This window comes from Hermetia illucens, chromosome 5 (assembly GCF_905115235.1).
Source record: "Hermetia illucens chromosome 5, iHerIll2.2.curated.20191125, whole genome shotgun sequence".
NCBI lineage: Eukaryota > Metazoa > Arthropoda > Insecta > Diptera > Stratiomyidae > Hermetia > Hermetia illucens.
The window spans coordinates 103,617,561-103,639,547 of record NC_051853.1 but is presented as its reverse complement, the minus strand read 5'-3'; the positions used below and the strand labels follow the sequence as shown (position 1 = coordinate 103,639,547).

The 21,987-nt window shown below is 42.7% G+C and overlaps 1 protein-coding gene across 1 annotated transcript in view; it reads right to left on the bottom strand.

Annotated features, from left to right (window-relative positions):
- The window catches only part of LOC119658184, a 139,346-nt gene extending 133,838 nt beyond the window's left edge, over positions 1-5,508 (bottom strand). Inside the window, exon 1 of the mRNA XM_038065451.1 lies at positions 4,867-5,508. The gene's annotated coding sequence lies outside the window, so the exon portion shown is untranslated. The remainder of the gene's footprint in view (positions 1-4,866) is intronic.
- Between the last annotated feature and the right edge of the window lie 16,479 nt (positions 5,509-21,987).

Genomic DNA, 21,987 nt, shown 5'->3' with positions numbered 1-21,987 from the left:
TGGCGGGAGAGCGTTTTCTTCAGGAACACGGCGCGACACATGGAGCGATTTTTATATACCTATAGCATTTCAAGCTTTACTTTTCATATCGTGCTAGAAAAATGTAACCCTACCTCTGCGCAGAATTGGAGCGTCTGGAGTTCTTTATTAAGGCAGGCCCACACTGGATACCGGTCGTTGCGCCGTTGGTGATGATCCTCGAGATCAGCTTGGTTATGAAACGCTAGGAAAACATCATCTGCATAGAGCAGTGTGGAGGGCACTGCAGGTTGGATATCCCGCATCACAGTAGCCATAACAGTGCAAAGAAAAGTGGCAAGAGAGCACTTTCTTGATGAATACGGACCGACACGTGAAGCGATTTTGATATACCTAGCACACTTCGAGCTTTACTCTTCGGATCGTGGTAGAACATTTAGGCCACGAACGAATTCCTCTGGCACTAAGTGTTGCCACACATAATAATATAGCAAATAAGTTTGTTTGGCACACGATCAAAAACCTTTTCTAGATCGACAAATGCAATGTAAAGAGTGCGCTGCTCTTGCGGTTCAAAAATCTTGATGGTGCTGTCCAACCAAATTGGATGGTAATTAAAAAAATCTGCTGAACTGCCTTTCATCTCCCATATTGAAACGGTCGTCCTTTCTTGCTAGTCAGATGGTGCAATAACACGTTTGAAGAACTCAATGAGCAACAGCGTTGAGTCCCAGCTATTCGCTTTCTTCTTTAGTAGTAGCCGTTTTAGTATTGGACACCACTTCGTTAATTCCTTTCAATAGTCTCTCTTGGATTTCATTTCATTTCACTGTCTGAGTTTGAAGACCTGTTAGACAATCTTGTTCGCGAAGCAAGGGGGCGAGAACTGGTGACTTTAATGCGTGGGCCATTCAGTGGAGCAGCAAAGAGACTAACGCAAGGGGGAGGGGGGTGCTTATTAAAAGCGTTCGTCCCGTTGGATATAGTTCTGGTCATCGGAAAGGGGGGTCTGGTTCCATTGGAGATCTGAGTCAAAGGACAGGAGACCCGCACCCCGGAAGCCGAAATCCAAAAGAATACCAGAATGGTCTGCAAAAGCAATGGTTATACCTGCCTAACAAAGCAGGCACTTCCGCGGATAGAACTCTCCATGCCACACAATGTATCTCTAAAGCATGTGACGCGTCAATGCCTAAGAGATGCTTATTTCCCACTAGAAGACTCAATTATTAATGGAATAGTGAACTTGGCAGACGAAAGGTTTAGATGGCAATAGATAGGATCGATCAAGGGCAAAAGGAGCATGTCTAGAGGGAAGCCCGCAGGAACCTCAAGCTCGCCATCCAACGGAGTAAACGGCAATGTTTTAGGGAGCTTTATTTGGAAGCGGACATAAATCCTTGGGGTAGCGCCTATAAGATCGTGACACGACTCCACTTGTTAAAAATAATCCAGGGGTTATTTTCTCAGCAAGAGAGGGTACTGATACCTTGACACGCACCCTGAATGTGCCCAGTATGGGCTCTGCAAAGCCAGATCAACCATTACGTTACTGGCTTGGCCGAAAATGTAATTTACGGAACGAGTTGTACCAGCAAATATTGCGTGGTGGTGACATTGGATGTGACCGTGTCCATTCAACTCGGCCAATGAGGACCTTATACGAATGTCTCTGGCGACGATTGGTGTTCCCACCTATCTCACTGCTATTGTCGGTAGCGACTTTCAAGAGCGGACGCTCTGGTATAATACTGATGATGGACCCAAGGAGTACATTGTCTCTGCGGGTGTCCAACAGGATTCTGAACTGCACACACTACTGCGGAGCATTATGTATAATGATGTAATGATGGACGAAGCCACAGTGGTAGGTTTCGCCGACAACATACCACTGGTTGTGGTCGCAGAGCATCTCGAAGATGCTGAGTTGCGCTCAAGCGAAGCAATTAGTGCTCTTAAGGCTTAGTTGGAGAGTGCTGAATTAGAAAAGATGGAAGCGGTCCTCATCACTAAGCACCGCAAAAGAAATTACGCCTGCATTAGAATAGGGAATCGTATCATCATCGTATCAACCAACCAACAACATCAAACCGCACTAGTCAAATGGGAAGAATAAAGATAGGAGACAACAACTTTAAGATCGCTGATAATTTGTCGGGTCGGTCGAAAATCACAACCGATAACAGCTACGATGATGAAATCCGCGCACGATCGTTGGCAGCCAACAGAGCCTATTTCAGCTTACAAAAACTGTGTAGCTTGAAATGTCTCACCTATGGTCAAAGCTCTTACTATACAAGACAATGATCTTACCAGTCCTCATGTATTCCTCGGAGACATGTGTTAGCAAGAAAAATTGCAAAATTTTTGGCCCCCTACATGAGGATGGACGATTCCGTAGCCTACATAACGATGAAATCTATGGGCGATACAATGACCGTCAGGTTGTGCATAAAATCCGGCTCAATAGGTTACGGTGGGCGGGTCACTTAATCCTTATAGATGAGGATGATCCAGCCCGGAAAGTCTATAAGGGCAATATATATGGTAGAAAAAGGAGACGAGGCAGACCCTGCCTGAGATGGAGCGATGGCGTAGGTCAGGGCGCCAGACAGCTTTTAAGGATATCGAATTGGTGGACCTCGGCGCAAAATCGGCATGTCTGGAGTTCCTTATTAAGGCAGGCCTAGACCGGATACCGGTTGTTGCGCCGTTGATGTTGATGATTATGAATCGTATCATCACTTCAAAGCCGACCAGCAAATACTTGGCAGTTATGACAGACAGAAGACTCAATTGTAAGCAGAACATAGAACTTGCGAAAAACATTCACTACGTGTCCGAATAGCTCAGTGGGCAGCACTGGCTTATCACACGGAAGACCGCGGTTCAAATCTCGATGGTGGCAGAGGGATTTTTATCGTGACTTGACGTCGGATACCAGTCGACTCAGCTGTGAATGAGTACCTGAGTCAAATCAGGGTAATAATCTCGGGCGAGCGCAATGCTGACCACATTGCCTCTTACAGTGCACTGTAGTGTGCCGTTACGGTCTTGAATGAAGTGCTCCAACACACTTCAAGGCTCCAAGGTCCCCAAAAGATGATGATGCAAATGTAGGAGGGCTGGGGCATACTTGCAGGCTCCTTATAGCTAGAGTGTTGAGTTCTATATTGCTGTATGGAGTCCCAGTTTGAGGGATCTACAAAAGAATAGCCTTAAGGATGTGTTCTGCCTTCAGGACCGTCTCAGATGATACAGCGTTCGTCATCTCGGGAATGATGCTAATTGACATTCTGCCAACGGAGATGATGGACATATATATCTCTCCAAATTACGATGGAGCCCCCGAGAACGCAGCGCACGTATTCTTCCATTGTCCAAGGTTTGTGGAAGAAAGGAGGAATCGAGAGGAAACTCTAGGTAAAGTAATATCACCAGAAAATTTTGTACGATGAATGGTAGCCTGCCAGGAGTACTGGGATGCGATCAGTTCCATGTAATATGTAAAGGTGGTTCCAAACAGACAGACAGACAGTAATCAGATTTTAATAAGGTTTTATTTTACACAAAACTTGATAAGTGATAAGCCAATAGTTCCAAAACTGCTAATAATTGCGCAGCACAGGGGAGGAATTCAAGGAAAGAATTAAACCCGCTTTAATACAGGGTTTGCCTTGAGAATTCAGCCCTGGAAAATGGCTTAGAGCATGAAGCATTTTTAGTTTTGGAGAATGCACTCGGCTATTTGATTGCCTTGGAAAACCTTGAAATTGATTACCCCATAAATGATGAGTTTCTTCCTCCATGTATCCGGATAGCTGTGCGGTTAGGACACAAGGCTGTTGTACGGAAGGTCACGGTTCAAATCTCATTGGTGGCAGTAGTATTTGTACCGTAATTGAACGTCGGATACCAGTCGACTCAGCTGTGAATGAGTACCTGAGTCAAATCAGGTTAGTAATCTCGGAAGAACGCAATGCTGACCACATTGACTCCTACAAGCTATCCTGTAATGCACCGTTACGGTCTTGAATGAAGTGCTCTAACACATTTCAAGGCCCTGATCCAATGATCATTATTCTTCCTCCATATAAGGGTCTATTTTTGCAGTCTGCGAATCAATGAACAATCGCTGTTTTTAAGTCATATTATTTCCGGCGTAAATAGTGAAAAGCATTCAACTTTATATGAACATTAAAAACCTTAACTTTTATGGGAAGAAGTACGAATAAGTAGAACGAATGAATGGTTGTTGGAGAAAATGATAGCCATAAGTGACCAAAAGTGGTGAAATCGTTTAAATTTGATAAATCACATCGCAAACGCTTTGGGGCTAAATGAAGAATTAGTGAAAAAAAGGTATCATTGAATTAATCCAATCCAAGATGCAGCCTTGGATCAACGACATAAAACATTTTGTAGCGAGATTAACTAAGAAAGTAAAGTTAAACAGTTGAACAAAATTCTTCTTCGCAGTTACAGGTTTTATTATGTTTGTAACAAATGTATTCTGTGGTGAAAAATGATTGAAAACCACAATAAACGAGGAAGCTATTGGATGATTACTTTGGGATGGTGTACACAAAAGCCATTCAAGGGTAAAATTGATATCTAGAGTGCATAATCCAAATAAAATTCATTGAACACTTGAAAAGCATTTTCCTCTACTCTATTTTTAATGACCGGATATCAATTAATAAGCATTTGGCACTCGTTAATCACTCGTATTCTTAATTAAAGATACATATGCATGCGTACAGATTGCATCTTTGAACCGGTCAATTCTACGGAACCGGCAAACTGTAACAATCCGCTCACTCCTTTTGGAGAGTCAGCCTACTCTGGCATTTGTCCGATTTGTTTACATAATTCATATCTACTCACCTACATTCAGTTGAATTAAATTGTAATCCAAATTCGAAAGAGGCCGAGTCCGTTAATGAGAATAATCAGCGAGAATTCTACATGCTTTAACTGTTAACTCCACTTCTGATCAAAATCCCAATTTCTCCGTCAAAAACACAAGCTAATAAACGACACTATTATTTACCGTCACACACGCAAAGTACCGCGCACACACTTCACACCTTCCCCGCTCCCCCGATTTAACGGCCAATAATGGTTTTATTATCATTCCTTGTTGAGATTCACCACAAGCACATCACAGGCCCTAAAACGCGACCATCACTGCGAATACCTGGCGCAGACGTGTCGTACCGAAAGTGTTGATTACGGTGATGATCGTGTGCATTCAGTATTCACATTCATTCACCACTTTAATTACGTTTCCCTTAACGGTTTGCCTGCGCGATTGTTATTGTTATTAAAATATAATTCGTTCTAGAGCGGAATGCTGGTGAAATGATGCCTGCATGAGGCATTACTATCAGCTTCAGCAAAGCGCGAAACACCTGAGGCTATCGCGACCAGAAAGCGGTAAAGCAATGGTTGAGCACAGCGCGCCACGCGATGCTGGGTCCATCATGGAGATCGCGTCCGTGAGTGCGTTCGCAGTGGTCCGAAGAAGTTGGCGTCAGATTTGCAACTAGCATCAACAAACATTTCGCTCGACATCAGCTTCGGAGGAGACCAGATGCAAGACAGTTACCACGAGCGCACTGGAATCTTGGAATGATCGCCGAAGAAATGTTGCGGTAGACCATGGAGCGATGGATGGCTAACCATGGTTAAAGCCATGGAAGAGTTTCTTGGGTAAATCTGTTGGAAGTCGAGGGAACCAGGTAAAACATGTGGTCGGAAGAGAGATTTTCTCGTGGTCTCTGTTTTGAAGATAGCTAGTGAATATTATCTTACAATGACCACCAAAAGTCGTAGTACAAATGATGCTGCATCGGTTTAGTGGTAGAATTCTAAGGAAAGCTGAAAGAAAGAAGACAGCTTTACAGAGTTCTCAGAGAAAAAGCACATAGTTGACTGGTGGCGGAACAATCGGGAGGGGAGGAGGTAATATTTTTGGGGCCCTACAGAGGGTTTTAATGGTAAAAGACCAGCCCATCCTTGAAAAGAAAGTTCATAATAAGGAACTCCCATAAGCTTTGAAGAAATTCCTTCTTGCGGTTTTTAACAACTAGGAAAATAGCAGAAATCGTTTCTGTTAAGAAAACGATCATTCACCATGAATCACCCAACGAAAGGGCCGCCTCCCTGCAATTAAAATTAACCCTTAACTACAGACGTTTGATTATATAGACGCTATAACAGACTCCAGTTATACAGGGTGCGGCAGCATAACTTCCTTTTTTCAAAACTCAATAAAAACTATTGTATGCATCGGAAAATATTTATTTATTTTTTATAATGTAGGTACATGTCTAAAGTTTTTATTTACATTGTTTTGAAGATCAAATCTGTTAGGTGACGTCCCCCATTCTCCATACATTGCGTAAACCGATTTCTGGCGTATGTCATGACTCTTGTTAGCATAGCAGGTGTTATGTTGGCAATTTCTTCTTGGATGTTGGTCTTCAAATCTTGTAGGCTTCTTGGACGGTTCACATAAACACGGGATTTCAAAAAACCCCATAGAAAAAAATCACAAGGGGACAGATCGGGAGAGCGTGCCGGCCATTCCAAATCGCCTCTAATTGAGATAAGGCGCTCTGGAAAGTGTTCCCTCAAAACAGCCATCGGTGCTCTTGAAGTGTGTGCTGTTGCACCGTCTTGTTGGAACCAAGTGTCCCCCAAATCCAAATTTTCCAGCCGTGGGAAAAAAAAATTCTGTAGCATGTTTACATACCGGTCCGAATTCACTGTCACTGTAACCCCATTTTTCTCAAAAAACCAGGGACCAATAATTCCAGCTGAGGAAATTGCACACTACACTGTGACTTTGGGTGAATGCAAAGGCTTTTGATGCAATTCTCGAGGGTTGGTGTCAGCCCAGTAGCGCATTCGTTTTAGGAATGATGGGGTCCTAAGTCCGCATCAACTTAATGCAGGACCGGACCAAATGGGAAGCAACTTACTCCCTCTTTCCTGGTCCACGGACCCCTCGCTTAGGGCTTGCACCCAAACTTCTCAAAAAAGTGAAGCGATGGTGGCTTAACGGTTTCTTACCAGGGCAGAGGCAAATCGTCAGACGCTGCCTCACCTCTGCCCTAAGCGAAGGGTCCGTGGACCAGGAAAGAGGGAGTAAGTTTCTTCCCATTTGGTCCGGTCCTGCATTAAGTTGATGCGGACTTAGGACCCCATCATTCCTAAAACGAATATTTCAGCTCTGGCCAAGCTCTGGTCAATAAGGCGGATTTGCACTCAATATAATTCGTAGTCATATCGTGTTCTACGAATTATATAAAGGAGCACTCAACATCTGCGAGCCGCTACGGTCACGCTGCTCCCAGGGCAGAGGTGAGGCAGCGTCTGACGATTTGCCTCTGCCCTGGTAAGAAACCGTTAAGCCGCCATCGCTTCACTTTTTCCAGTAGCGCATGTTTTGTTTGTTAACCGACCCACACAAATGGAAATGGGCTTCATCGCTAAAACAAAACAATAGCACCCTCGGGAATGACATCAAGAAGAAGCTCACACGCGTTCATCCGAGAATTGAAGTCACATTCTGAAAGTTCCTGCACTATCGCCATCTTATAGGGATGAAAATGAAGATCATCACGAAGAATTCTTCTCACAGAACGATCGGATAGTCCAAGGGCAGATGCGTGTTTGCGCGCAGAACGCCGTGGCGATCGCAACATTGACGCTCTCACTGCTTCAATGTTCTCAGGTGATCTATCGGGCCGAGGGACTCCAGTTCTTCCTTTTGTCGCACTTGCAGTTTGTCTGAATGTAGTGACCCATGTAACCATTGATTTGCGGTCTGGGACGGGAGCCAACGGGGCTAAATTAAAGCGATTTCGAAATGCACGCTGTGTTGCAATAACCGAACATCCGCTTGAAAAGTAAACCTCAACGGCAAAGGCACGCTCCTCACTATTCAAACGCGTGATGGCGACTGAACCGTGTCGGGACAAAACTTTACAGTATCCCCTCTTGAACGAGACCACTAGCGCTCCGCTATGACATCAACTAACTGAGTGGCGCGCATTTTAAAAAAGGAAGTTATGCTGCTGCACGATGAACTAAATTTAAAAGTTAAAAAAATATCTGTATACTAACTAAAATCTGTTGCTTTCTACATTTGTTTGGAGTCTCTAGATTTGGTAAAAGCTGTTGAACGATTGATTGAGAGAAAAATGAAAAAAAAAAAAAATTATGAGAAAAATATGTTGAATGACACCTTCTAAAGATTGTTTTTTTAATTTTGCAGATAAACGTTTATAAATGACTTTTGAACAAACAAACGGTTCTTTTAAACAAACAAACTTAAAATACAATAACTCTAGGTAAAAATGGGCATTAGAAAGGAGAAAAAAACATTTAAGAAAAAACTTGCAAGGGGTAAAGTATTAAAAAAAATTAAGTCGCTCACTCATTGCAAATTCTTTCGGTGGATTATAAACGTATTGGAGCCCTACAAACTACGCAAATATGTGTTGTTTTTCTCTCTTTTTTAGATGGACACCTTCTACAGGTTGTTCCTTTAACATTTGGAGGTTGAACGGTTTCATAATTCATTTCAAAATTCGCTGCAGAGAAAACCTAATGTCTTGGAAAAACCCACATTTTGAAATTTCCGTTTCATTGGCTCGTATTACCAACATCATTCCTAATTGTTTGCCAAAATCATAGCGGTCCATTTTTAAGGTTTTGTGTGAAACAAAACCTTATTAGAATCGAGACGGTGTCTGTCTGTCCGTCTGTCTGTCTGTCTGTCGGTCACACTCGATTTATTCGGAAACGACTAGACCGATTGTCACGAAAATTGGTAAGAGTATGTAATCTGGTGATCCCTTTACATGCAGTAAGTGGCGCCATCTTGTGTTACGTTTAAGGGGGGGCTCCCCATACATGTGAATGGAGGGTGCAAATTTTTTTTTCATAGAATGTTACCACGTGGGGTATCAAATGAAAGGTCTTAATTAGTACTTTTCGAAACTGGTTCCATATTTGATATTGGGTGAAACATAGAGGAGTGAGGGCTCAAAAAATAACCCCCAAAAAGTGTAACAGGTCTCGTTCTCAGAACCTATTCAACCGAAAAATCTGAAAAAAATCACAGTGGTGTATCTAAACAAAATCTAGGCCTCAAAATATATCCGATTCCGATATCTGCACAAATAAACTTAATAATAGTATATTTCCACATTTTAGAAATTTACCCGGCAACCCCCCTTATGTTCATCCTAGAAGTACAAAATTTGGCATGCGTATAATGAAGAACATAATGCACATGCCAATCAAGTTTGAAGAAAATCCAACTATTATTAATAAAGTTATAGGGGGTAAAACTTTACCATTTTTTGTGAATTTCGTGCACTTTTCAATCTGCATGACGTCATCATCAGATATCAATTCGCCAATACCACAACCAAATGAGTTCTTATGAATGGGGTCGCAGAGAATTATTTTGTTTTAGTTTTTTAGTCATTTGTATATGAATATCAATTGTGTATGTAGGTATATAGTATATGCGTGCTAATGAACATTGCGGGTCGTGCCTATTCAGATAGATATAAGAAGTAAATCGGAAATATGGGTACGATCAATTTATATACGTGCATGTATGTGTACAGTATTCGGAAATAGGCAGTTTGTTTGTTTAGGGTGCGCGTAATATCTATGGCTGCAAAATATACGTATGTCTCGTAGTTTGGAAAAATATGAAGGAATATGTTGGGTTTGTAACTATATACGGATAGAAAAATGTGCGTTAAAATTTCTTACATAAGATGAACACAAAACCTTTATACTCGAAGCGCGAGCCTCCGGTATTCCGACTTGTTTGATTATCTCGATATGACATCATCATCATCATCAACGGCACAACAACCGGTAGCCGGTCTAGGCCTGCCTCAATAAGGAGCTTTAGATACCCCGGTTTTGCGGCGAAGTTCAGCAATTTGAACATCATTGTCCTTATTATGATACATTGACCACACGAGCAATACAGCTTTTTTTTGGGGGGGACATAAGACAATAAAATTATCTTACTTGTAAGGCCATAAAGAGACGGGTCAATTTGTTTTTATCTTGTCGGCAAAAACAAAGCTGGAATTTCTGCTTCATTTTTCTTTAATGTCCTCACACAGGTGAGCTTTTTTCTATATTCTATAGTTGAAAACCAATTATCGGCGTTAATATTAAGATTTGTGTTATAAATAGGTCATGCAAGCTTTAGCGCAGCCTGTGTGGGCTTTCAATATCTTTTTTCCTTCTCACTGAGGTCATACCAATCTAAATTTTTTCCACAGTAAATATAGGAATGAAGGAGGTACCCGTCCTTCCATCTGTTACCGCCATAACTTTTACTCCGTATTTAGCAGGCTTAAGAGGCACGTACATTTTAAACTTACGATAAATGCATTAAAAACTTCTGATATAACGGCTGATTGGTCTTGTTTTATCCGTTCGTTTCAGGTTTCCGTATCATCTAACCTTAGACAAGAAAGAACTATTTGAAATCGATTATCATTTGTTCATCATCATCATCAACGGCGCAACAACCGGTATCCGGTCTAGGCCTGCCTTAATAAGGAAGTCCAGACATACCGGTTTTGCGCCGAGGTCCACCAATTCGATATCCCTAAAAGCTGTCTGGCTTCCTGACCTACGCCATCGCCCCATCTTAGGCAGGGTCTGCCTCGTCTTCTTTTCCTACCATAGATATTGCCCTTATAGACTTTCCGGGCTGGATCATCCTCATCAATACGGATTAAGTGACCCGCCTACCGTAACCTATTGAGTGGGATTTTATCCACAACCGGACAGTCATGGTATCGCTCATAGATTTCGTCATTGTGTAGGCTACGGAATCGTCCATCCTCATGTAGGGGGCCAAAAATTCTTCGGAGGATTCTTCTCTCGAACGTGGCCAAGAGTTCGCAATTTTTCTTGCTAAGAACCCAAGTCTCCGAGGAATACATGAGGACTGGCAAGATCATTGTCTTGTACAGTAATAGCTTTGACCCTATGCGGAGACGTTTCGAGCGGAACAGTTTCTGTAAGCTGAAATAGTCTCTGTTGGTTGACAACAACCGTGCGCGGATTTCATCATCGTATTTGTTATCGGTTGTGATTTTCGACCCTAGATAGGAGAAATTATCAAGGGTCTCAAAGTTGCATTCTCCAATCGTTATTATTCCTATTTGACCAGTGCGGTTTGATGTTGTTGGTTGGTTGGTTTTCGATGCTGACGTTGCCATCATATATTTTGTCTTGCCTTCATTGATGTGCAGCCCAAGATCTCGCGCCGCCTGCTCGATCTCCATGAAGGCAGTTTGTACGTCTCGGGTGGTTCTTCCCATGATGCCGATAAAGTCAGCATAGACCAGTAGTTGGGTGGACTTGAAGAGGATCGTACCTTTTGCATTCACCTCAGCATCACGGATCACTTTCTCGAGGGCCAGGTTAAAGAGGACGCATCATAGGGCATCCCCTTGTCGTAGACCGTTGTTGATCTCGAATGGTCTTGAGGGTGATCCTGCTGCTTTTATCTGGCCTCACACATTGGTCAAGGTCAGCCTATTCAGTCTTCTCAATTTCGTCGGGATACCGAATATTCCCATGGTCGCCTACAGTTTTACCCTGGTTATGCCATCATAGGCGGCTTTAAAGTCGATGAATAGATCGTGCAACTGTTGTCCATATTTCAACAGTTTTTCTATCGCTTGCCGCACAGAGAAAATGTGATTTGTTGGTGATTTGTCTGGAGTGAAGCCTCTTTGGTATGGGCCAATGACGTTCTGGGCGTATGAAGCTATCCGGCCTAGCAAGATAGTGTAAAATATCTTATAGATGGTACTCAGCAACGTCATACCTCTATAATTGTTGCACTGTGTGATATCTCCCTTTTTATGTATGAGGCAGATTATGCCTCGTTGCCAATCGTCAGGCACTGATTCGCTGTCCCATACTTTGAGCACAAGTTGATGAGCCACTTGGCGTAACTGGTCGCCTACATATTTATCCAATTCGGCTGTAATTCCATCGGCTCCTAGTCAGTCTTATTAATTTCATCGGGATACGAATTCTTTCATGGCCGTGTACAGCTTTACCCTGGCTATGCTGTCATAGGCGGCTTTAAAGTCGATGAACAGATGGTGCAACTGTTGTCCATATTCCAACAGTTTTTCCATCGCTTGCCGAAGAAAGGAAATCACAAGTTGATGAACCACTTGGTGTAACTGGTCGCCTCCATATTTAACCAATTTGGCTGTAATTCCATCGGCTCCTGGCGACTTATGATTTTTTAGCCGATGAATTGCACGGACTGTTTTTCCTATACTTGGTGGTGGTAGCATTTGTCCGTCGTCTTCAGTTTCTGGGAACTCCAACTCGTCGATGTACTGGTTGTTCAGTAACTCATCGAAGTACTCAGCTCATCGCTCCAATATGCCAATTCTGACGAAAATCCGATTTCAACCTTAATCTCGGCAGGATGAGCATCGAGGTGTATAAGGCTTCATCCTGCTGACTTGTTGGTAAAACTTGCGCGCTTCGCGCGGCTGCTCCCTGTACTTTTCGAGTTCATAGACTTGTTGGTTCTTCCAGGCTTCCTTTTTCCGTCTGTGAAGTCGCTTCTCCGCTCGACGGAGTTTGGGATAAGTCTCTGTGCGTGCCCTCGTTCTTTGAGGATGCAACATTACTCGGTATGTAGCATTCTTCCGTTCCGTTGCTAGCTTACATTCATCGTCAAACCAGCCGTTCCACCTTTTTTGGCGGCTGGGGCCAAGTATCTTCGTGGCGTACCAATGATAACGTTCTTCAGGTGGTTGTGAAGATCATTTGTTGATGCTTCATCTCCAGGACCTCTGTTGACTACGGTTATTGCGGCATCCATTTCCCTCTTATAGGTGTCGTGGAGGGCTGTGTTGTGGATGGCTTCAGTATTCAATCTCACCTGATTGTCAGAGGGGATTGTAGGTGGTGTTGTAATTCGAGCTCGGAGCACCATGCTAACGAGATAGTTGTCTGAGTCTATATTGGCCCCCCTATATGTTCTGACATTCATCAAGGCTAAGAGGTGGCAGCGTTCAATCAGCACGTGGTCAATTTGGTTGAAAGTGGTCCCGTCTGGAGAGGCCCCCCCTCCATACTTTCAACAACCATTTCGTGTGATACTGTTAACTGGATAATGCGCGATCCGTTATCATTGGTATTCCTATGTAAGCTATAGGAGCCAACGTATCGCCTGAATATGGGCTCCGTCCCTACCTGACTGTTGAAATCTCCAAGAATGATTTTGATATCATACTTTGGACAAGCTTCGAGGGTCCGCTCAACTGCCTCATGGAAGGTATCCTTCTCCGACTCTGCAGTCTCCTCCGTAAGAGCGTGAACGTTTATGAGCCTTATATTTCTAAACATGCCTCGAAAACGCAGAGTGCATAGCCTTTCGCTTATATTTGCAAAGCCGATAACAGTAGGTTTCATTTTTTGGCCGTTATAATATATGGTGTAGCGGCTCTTCTCCAGGAAACCGGTCCCTGTCCATCGCATCTCCTGTCACGCTGTTACATCAGCCATATATTGAGACAGGTATCGGCTAGCTGCTCAGCAGCTTCACCTCTGTACAGGGAGCGCACGTTCCATGAGAAAATGTGCAAATCGTTATTCCTTTGTCGTTGCCGGGTTCGCCGTCCAGTCCGAGCTTCATGTCGTGGCTTCGTAACAAGTTGTTTTCCGTACAGGGTTATCAGCCCCACCAAACCCCCAACCTGGAGGACCAGTTGGTACAATTTGTCCCGTTTTTAGGCGCGGAAGACTCGCCTTCATCCTTCTCCTTCTGCAGTTTTTCATAAAGAAAGAACTCCCAGCTGTCACCACGTGAAGGTGGAGATAGGGTTTGATAGTAGAGCTGTTGATGCTGGTTCAGCAGGCGTTTCCCAGGTTTTATGCTCCATCGTGGGTGCCAATCCACGTTTCGCCCTGGAACCTATACTACCCATTTGTTACACATCTAAGAAAATCTCGATCAGTTCGATTATAGCGAAAATTGATTGCATATTTCCGTATTTTCATTTGAAAATTGAAGTTAATATCAGTAGTCCCAATATTGCTTCTAGTTCTACAATATCTAAATCTAGGAGGTCGGAGTTTTTTGAGCCATTTTGATATGTCTGCCTTATTTTCACAGTTCTTACATTTGTTGAATGAAGAATGAGATTTACACTGCCTTTATCATAATATCAAGTTAAAACATTACCGGTTGAGTATTTCTTTTTTCTTATTTACTTACGGCTAGAGTTCATTCAGAAAATGTGTTTCATATGATAAAAGCATTATAATATCTGTCAAGGCCTCATGGTTTAGACAAGGGTTGGCGAAAAATCCTGACGTCCTTGACATATTTTGACATAATTTTCGTTTTCAGTACATGAAATTACATAAGAATCAGTTGAAATCATTCAAACAGTTTTTTGGTTGCAGACTTGTGTAATTGGAATTTATTAGTGATTGTGTTAACGTATTATGACTTGCCTTTTCTTTTCGCTAGTAATATTTATTAACCTCGCAAATACAAGTATGATTTGTAGCACTGATGAAGAGAACAAGTGGTTCCCGAAATATCGGTATTTGCAAAGTAAATAATTTAATCACTAGAAAGACCACGAGATGACACTTAGATTTATTTGGAAGTAGTGGTAATAATGAAAGGGCTCAATGTAGTATTATCTTCCAAGACACATTCATTTTATCCACTACCGCATGTGAGGCATTCAATTTTCGAATCAATTCCCGTATGGCTTCATCTAAAGGAAGGATACTACGAAACCTGTCAAAAGATTAGCCCCCATTCTTGCTTTATATATCATTTCCTTCTTCAAATTTGAATACCATTTGCAATGCTTTAACAGTTCTAATAAGAAAAAATTCAAATATTTACTTTGTAGTAAATCTTTGAACTGCATACATTTAACTGTCTTGCAATTTGATGGACAACAAGCATTTGAACTCAAACTTGAAAAATGATGCGAATATTTTCAATTCAAAGTCTTTAATTATTGGCCAAATAAAGATAAGAGGCTCCCCGGTGAGAGGAAATCTACCATAAAATAGGGGTTGTTAATAAAACCTGAAACGATAAGCATGAAGATGACATTAAAATATACATGAGCTTTCTGTTGTATTATATAATGTTCCACAAATCTTCTGTGTTTCTTTTGTCATGTCATGTTTTGTCATCATAAGTACGCATAGTGGATATGATTCAGTTGTAGGACCCACATGGCTTTTCGATAGAAAGTTGATAGTGACAATCACAGTGTGAAAAATATTTAGGTGATGCGTTGGGATAAGTATATTTAACACTGCATGTCACTGTCAGGCGAAATACTCGCACTTCCGTTAGCTCCTACGTATGAAGCATGTTATTGTTTGCTTAATTTGCATCAGTTTCCTATTTAGATAGTAATCCAATATCACCCTCCATCAGTCTAAGTGGCAACACCTCAAGGGAAAAAGGAGGGTTCAGTGAACCTGGGTACAGAAATCTAACCAGGACGTAACCAATCTAGTTGAACATCGTCCATCGAACATAGGATTGTGTGCTCCAGAAGGATGTAAATAATGTTAGGGCCAGCCCATCCTCTTGTTTTCGTCGGGAGTCTGTGACAAAATATCTTTTTAGTTGGTTTCGAAACTTCTTCTTCTGGAATTTTTGCTGATCATTTGGCTAGCGACATTACGGCTACAGAGGTTCACAGTCTGATCTACGTTGCAGCTGCAACCGTTATTCGTCTCCATAATCAACTTCTTGGAGCGAATAACAGAGGTATGCGCAGGAGGAATTCAGAGTATTTGAGCTCAATAAAAGAGTCGAAAAGTTGAGTCGTGTCACGCAAGCACCTAAATCCATCACCCAGAGTGCACAGATGCGTTGCGAACATCATTGGAAACTACCATCTGTCCAATGATATCCCAATCGAAGAAATCCGCGAGGTGCTGAAGCAAAAACTTGCGGTATGCTGCAATCGCATCTGTAGGTATCAAAAAAGGTTTCAGCGAAGGACAGACAACACCTTGTTCTTTCAGAACCAACGGGGATTCTACAAAAATCTCACCAACTCAGATAGGGAAAGTAACCTCGATCTGGATCAGGCAGAAAACTTCTGGAGAAGTTTGGAAGTTTTGGAGCGAATAGAGCCGTTGCTATTTAGAAGCAGCGTGGCTCCCACACCTTATGCGTTCATGCGAGGCCCTCCCCGAAATGACCATGCCTGACGTAACTGAAGTCGACGTAGAAACAGCCCTTGACAAGGCAGGTAACTGGAAGGCGCCGGGAGTTGACAAGATTCACAACTTCTGGCTGAAGCGGTTCAAGAGCATTCACAGGATATTGGCAAATAATTGATTTAATCAGATGATTGCCGATCCTGATTTAGTTCCACAATTTCTCACTAAGGGGATAACTTTCCTCATCCCCAAGGAGCAGGGTGTCTCTTGCCCTTCAATATGTCGACCAATTACTTGTCTTCCTACCATCTACAAGGTCTTCACTTCAGTTCTGTGCGCGAACCCCTCAAAACATCTTCATGTTCATAAATTGATAGCTGAGGAGCAAAAAGGGTGCGTAAAAGGCTCCCCAGGTTGTAAACAACAGCTTATAATCGAGCATCATTAGAAACGAAATATTTCGACAGTCTACATCGATTATAAATCAGTCTTTGACTCCATCTCACATTCGTGGTTACTACAAGTGTTACGCTTGTACAAAATCAACCCGAATGTCGTTCTCTTCTGAGAACAGTGATGAAGAATTGGAGCACAAACATCAGGAGAGGTACCAATCAGGCGTGGTATTTTCCAAGGCGACTCTCTAAGCCCACTGTGGTTTTGTTTGGCTTTGAATCCACTATGTCATCTTTTGCATGAAAGCAAATACGGGTTCCAAGTCAAACATGGCATATTGTCGAAATGTACATTAAGCCATTTAATATATATAGACGACATGAAATTGTATGCCAAAGACGAGAACCAACTTCGCTCCTTGCTGGACATCACCATCCAGTTCAGCAGGGATATCGGCATGCAGTTGGGTTTGGAGAAATGTCGCATAAAAACAATTGTTCGGGGAAAACACACTGACAACGAAGGATACAGCCAAAATAACATCCGAATTGAGGGTATGGATTCGGACGACGTCTACAAATACCTCGGCATATTGCAAGCAACAACACCAGCTGTGGCAATAATCAAATCTAAGTTGCTGGGGGAATTTGAACGGCGTCTGGATCTTGTCCTTAAAACTGAGCTGTACGGGAAAAATAAAATCATGCCAATCAACACCTTCGCCATTCCCGTCCTTCCATACACTCTCGGTGTCATACAGTGGAGTAATACTGATTTAGAATCTTTCAACAGACGGGTAAGGGTAGTTCTTGCAAACAACAACATGCACAATAGAGCTACCGAAAAATTGAGGATCACTATTCCACGTCATCAGGGAGGAAGGGGGGTACTTGATTTAAAAACGATGCACTACAATCAAGTGCATTCTCTTCGCGAGTTTTTCTATGAGAAACAAAGTTCTAGCCAAATACATCAGGCTACCGTCATGGCAGATAATAAATTATCTCCTTTGAACTTGAGAAGCAGAGAATGGGATCCTATGTCGAATGTTACTTCAGTCCAACAGAAGATCGACATGTGGAAAGAGAAACCCATTCACGGAGGTCATATAAAAAATTTGTTGTTGTCAGGCATTGACATCGAAGCCTCCAACAAATGGTTGACTAATGGTGTAGTTTTCTATGAGATCGAAGCATTCCTAATTTCAATTCAGGATGCTTCGCTCCCAATAAAAAATTATAAACAGTACATTCTTCACGATTCCTCAATCACTAACTCCAGTTGTAGTCTATGCAACTGTGAAGAGGAGAACATCCAGCACATAGCACCGGCGTGTGGGATGTTGACCATTATCAAGTACGCCAATCGTCATAACTTCATCTGTGCTATAGTCCGAAGAGTGTATATATATATATGTATAAATAGTGTGTTTCCAAACTCCAACTGTGCTGCTCATATGAATTTATCTGATATGGTCTTCATGCGAAATACCCAATTTTTACCCTCTATAACTTTGTTAATAATTATTGGATTTTTGTCAAACTTTCCAAAATTGTGCCTTATGTTATTACTTCTAACCGTATAACCGTAATAACCAACGAACTGTGTTTCTAGGATGAACTTAAGAGAGGTTTTTGGGTAAATTTCTAAGATATGATAATGTAATGTTAATAATTTTATTTAAGCAAATATCGGAATGGGATGTATTTTGAGCCCCACATTCCGTATAAATGCACCATTGTGATTTTTTTTTTCAGATTTTTCGTTTGGATAGGATCGTAGTACCATTGGGATCTGTTCTTGGTGGACAGGTGATTAACGGCCGGTGAATTGTCAACTTCGTTTGCGAGACGGTGGATAGCCGGTCTTCCGAGAACAAAGAAAGAATCAACCGGTCCGAGTTTGTGAAGTGGCTAGGAATCAAGGACTTGAAGAGAGAACTACGAAAACGGAGTCATGATTGAGGATATACGGAAGAATGGTGTTCGGCGAAGGACACAGCAGAAAACGCAGTGCAGCGAACAGGGATTTTGAATGCTTCTATTTTTTACTTCCGACGCAAGACAGCCTGGGTACCGTTCACGGAGTCTGTTCGGTGGAGTGAGGAAATTGTCCAGGATAAGCAGTCGCGGCCGAAGCAACATCAACAAGACAAGACGAGTAAATTGATATGAAGTAGTCGATTGTCTTTAAAACGAAAAATTCCCGAGAGGATTAGCGGAGCGTGAAGCGAACATCGAGGAGGTGAGAACGCCGTCTCAGGTTGACAGGCCTGTCTCTGCCAGCTCACTGCCGGAAGTGAACTCAGGTGAGATTTTTTCTTTTTTCTCATTGAAGTTTCTCACGGAGTCGCTCGGCATCTTACTTCTTACAAAGTTATTGAATTGCACCGGCAAACACCTCAAGCTGTGCAAATTTAAAATGTCCCGTTAGGCCGACAGCTTTTGTGTGCCCAGACTGAGTAAGCCAAGTTTAAAAGGTTTTTATATTATTAATATTCGATATGATGACAACGCGGCGCGTTGGACAGGGACCGGTTTCCTAGAGAAGAGTCACCATATACAGCGGCCATCCAGTAAACCATTCCTCAGAATAGATTTTTTAGTCTGCCAAAAAATGAAACGTACGGCAATGCACTCTGCGCTTGCGAGGCAAATTTAGAAATATAAGCCTCATTAACGTTCACGCCTCTACAGAGGAGACTGCGGAGTCGAAGAAGGATATCTTCTACGAGGCAGTAGAACGAACCCTCGAAGCCTGCCCTAGATATGATATCAAAATCATACTTGGGGATTTTAACAGCCAGGTAAGGATGGAGCCCATATTCAGGCGATACGTTGACTCCCATAGCTTACATCAAAGTACAAATGATAACGGACTGCGGATTATTTGGATTAGTGGTTGGAAGTACCTGGTTTGCGCGGAAAACGGTTCACAAACATACGTGGTCCTCTCCAGACGAGACCACTTTCAATCAAATTAACCACGTGTTGATCGAACGCCGCCACCTCTTAGCCTTGATGAATTTCAGAACACACATGGGGGGCAATATAGACTCGGATCACTATCTCGTTGACATGGTGCTCCTAGGTCGAATAACAATACCACCCGGACTCCCCTCTGGCAATCAGGTGAGAGTTAACACTGAAGCCATCCACAACACAGCCTTCCGCAACACCTATAAGAGGGAAATGGATGCCGCAATAACCGCAGTCAACAGAGATCCTGGAGATGAAGCATCAACAAATGATCTTCACAATCACCTGAAGAACGTTATCATAAATACGGCCACAAACGTACTTGCCCCAAACCGCAAAAAAAGTCGGAACGGCTGGTTTGACGATGAATGTAAGCTATGATAGCAACGGAACGGAGGAATGCTGCGTACCGAGTAATGCGTAGCGAACTCCGTCGAGCAGAGAAACGATTTCACAGGCGGAACAAGGAAGCCTGGGAGAACCAACAAGTCTATGAACTGGAAAAGTACAGGGACCACCGCACCAGGCGCGCAAGTTTTACTAACAAGTCATCAGGATGAAACCTTACAGACCCCGGTGTTCATCCTGCCGAGACAAAGAGGGAAATCTCATTTCCGACAGAATGGGCATATTGGAGCTATGGGTTGAGTACTTTGATGAACTACTGAATAACCAGAACATCGACGAGTTGGAGGTCCCGCCAACTGAAGACAACGGACAAATACAGCCACCACCAAATGTGGAAGAAACAGTCCGTACAATTCATCGGCTTCAAAATCATAAGTCCCAGGGGCCAGGAGGCGATGGAATTACAGCCGAATTGGTTAAATATGGAGGCGACGAATTACACAAGTGGTTCATCAACTTGTGCTCAAGGTATGGGACAGCGAATCAATGCCTGACGATTGGCAACGAGGCATTATCTGTCTCATACATGAAAAGGGAGATATCACACAGTTCAGCAATTATAGAGGTATCACGTTGCTGAGTACCATCAATAAGATATTCTCCACTACCTTGCTAGGCCGGATAGCCTCATATTCCCAGAACATCATTGTTTCATATCAAAGAGGTTTCACTCCAGGCAAATCAGCAACAGATCAGATTTTCTGTGTGCGGCAAGCGATGGAAAAACTGTTGGAATATGGACATCAGTTGCACCATCTATTCATCGACTTTAAAGTCACCTATGATAGCATAACCAGGGTAAAACTGTACACGACCATGAGGGAATTCGGCATCCGGACGGAATTGATAAGACTGACTAGGCTGACCCTGACCAATATGCGAGGCCAGATAAAAGCAGCAGGATCACTCTCAAGACCATTCGACATCAACAACGGTCTAAGGCAAGGGGATGCCTTATCAAGCGTCCTCCGGCCAGGTTAAGCCCTCGAGAAAGTGATCCGTGATGCTGAGGTAAATGCAAGAGGTACGATGCTCTTTAAGTCCACTCAACATCATGGGAAGAGACGTACAAACTGCCTTCATCCAGATCGCGCAAGCGGAGAGGGATCTTGGGCTGCATATCAATGAAGGCAAGATAAAGTTTAGGGTGGCAACGTCAGCACCAAAACCCGAACAACATCAGATCGCACTGGTCAAACGGGAATAATAAGGATAGGAGAATACAACATTGAGACCGTTGATAATTTCTCCTATCTAGGGTCGAAAATCACAACCGATAACAGCTATGATGATGAAATTCGCGCAGGGTTGTTGTCAGCCAACAGAGCCTATTTTAGCCTAGAAAAACTGTTTCGCTCGAAACATCTCACCATAGGGTCAAAGCTCATACTCATCTTACCAGTCCTCATGTATTCCTCGGAGACTTGGGTTCTTAGCAAGAAAAATTGCGAACTCTTGGCCGCGTTCGAAAGAAGACGAGGCAGACCCCTGAGATGGAGCGATGGTGTAGATTAGGACGTCAGACAGCTTTTATGGATATCGAATTGGTGGACCTCGACGCAAAACCGGGATATCTGGAGTTCCTTATTAAGGCAGGTCTAGACCGGATACCGGCTGTTGCGCGGTTGATGATGAAGATTCGAAATCGTGCATTGACTAAGAAAGGTGAAAGTTGTTTTCTTAGTGCAAATTCTAAGATTTAACATACATTGCGTGCTAGGTACTAATGGGACAAATGTCCACTCCAATATTTTTATATAAGAAATACACAAAACCTTTCACACTTGAAGCTTACTTCTTCTATAATAGTTTCCCGATTTGTTTGTGTGGAGTTTATTCTTTATCTTCAAAATAAAGAAAACCGCAAACCAATAGGATATTTTATTTCTGAGAAATCACAAAAATCTCAAAAAATGAAGAAATGTTAATTCTGGTCACTGGATCTAGCAGACCATTCCAACTCCAAACAAAC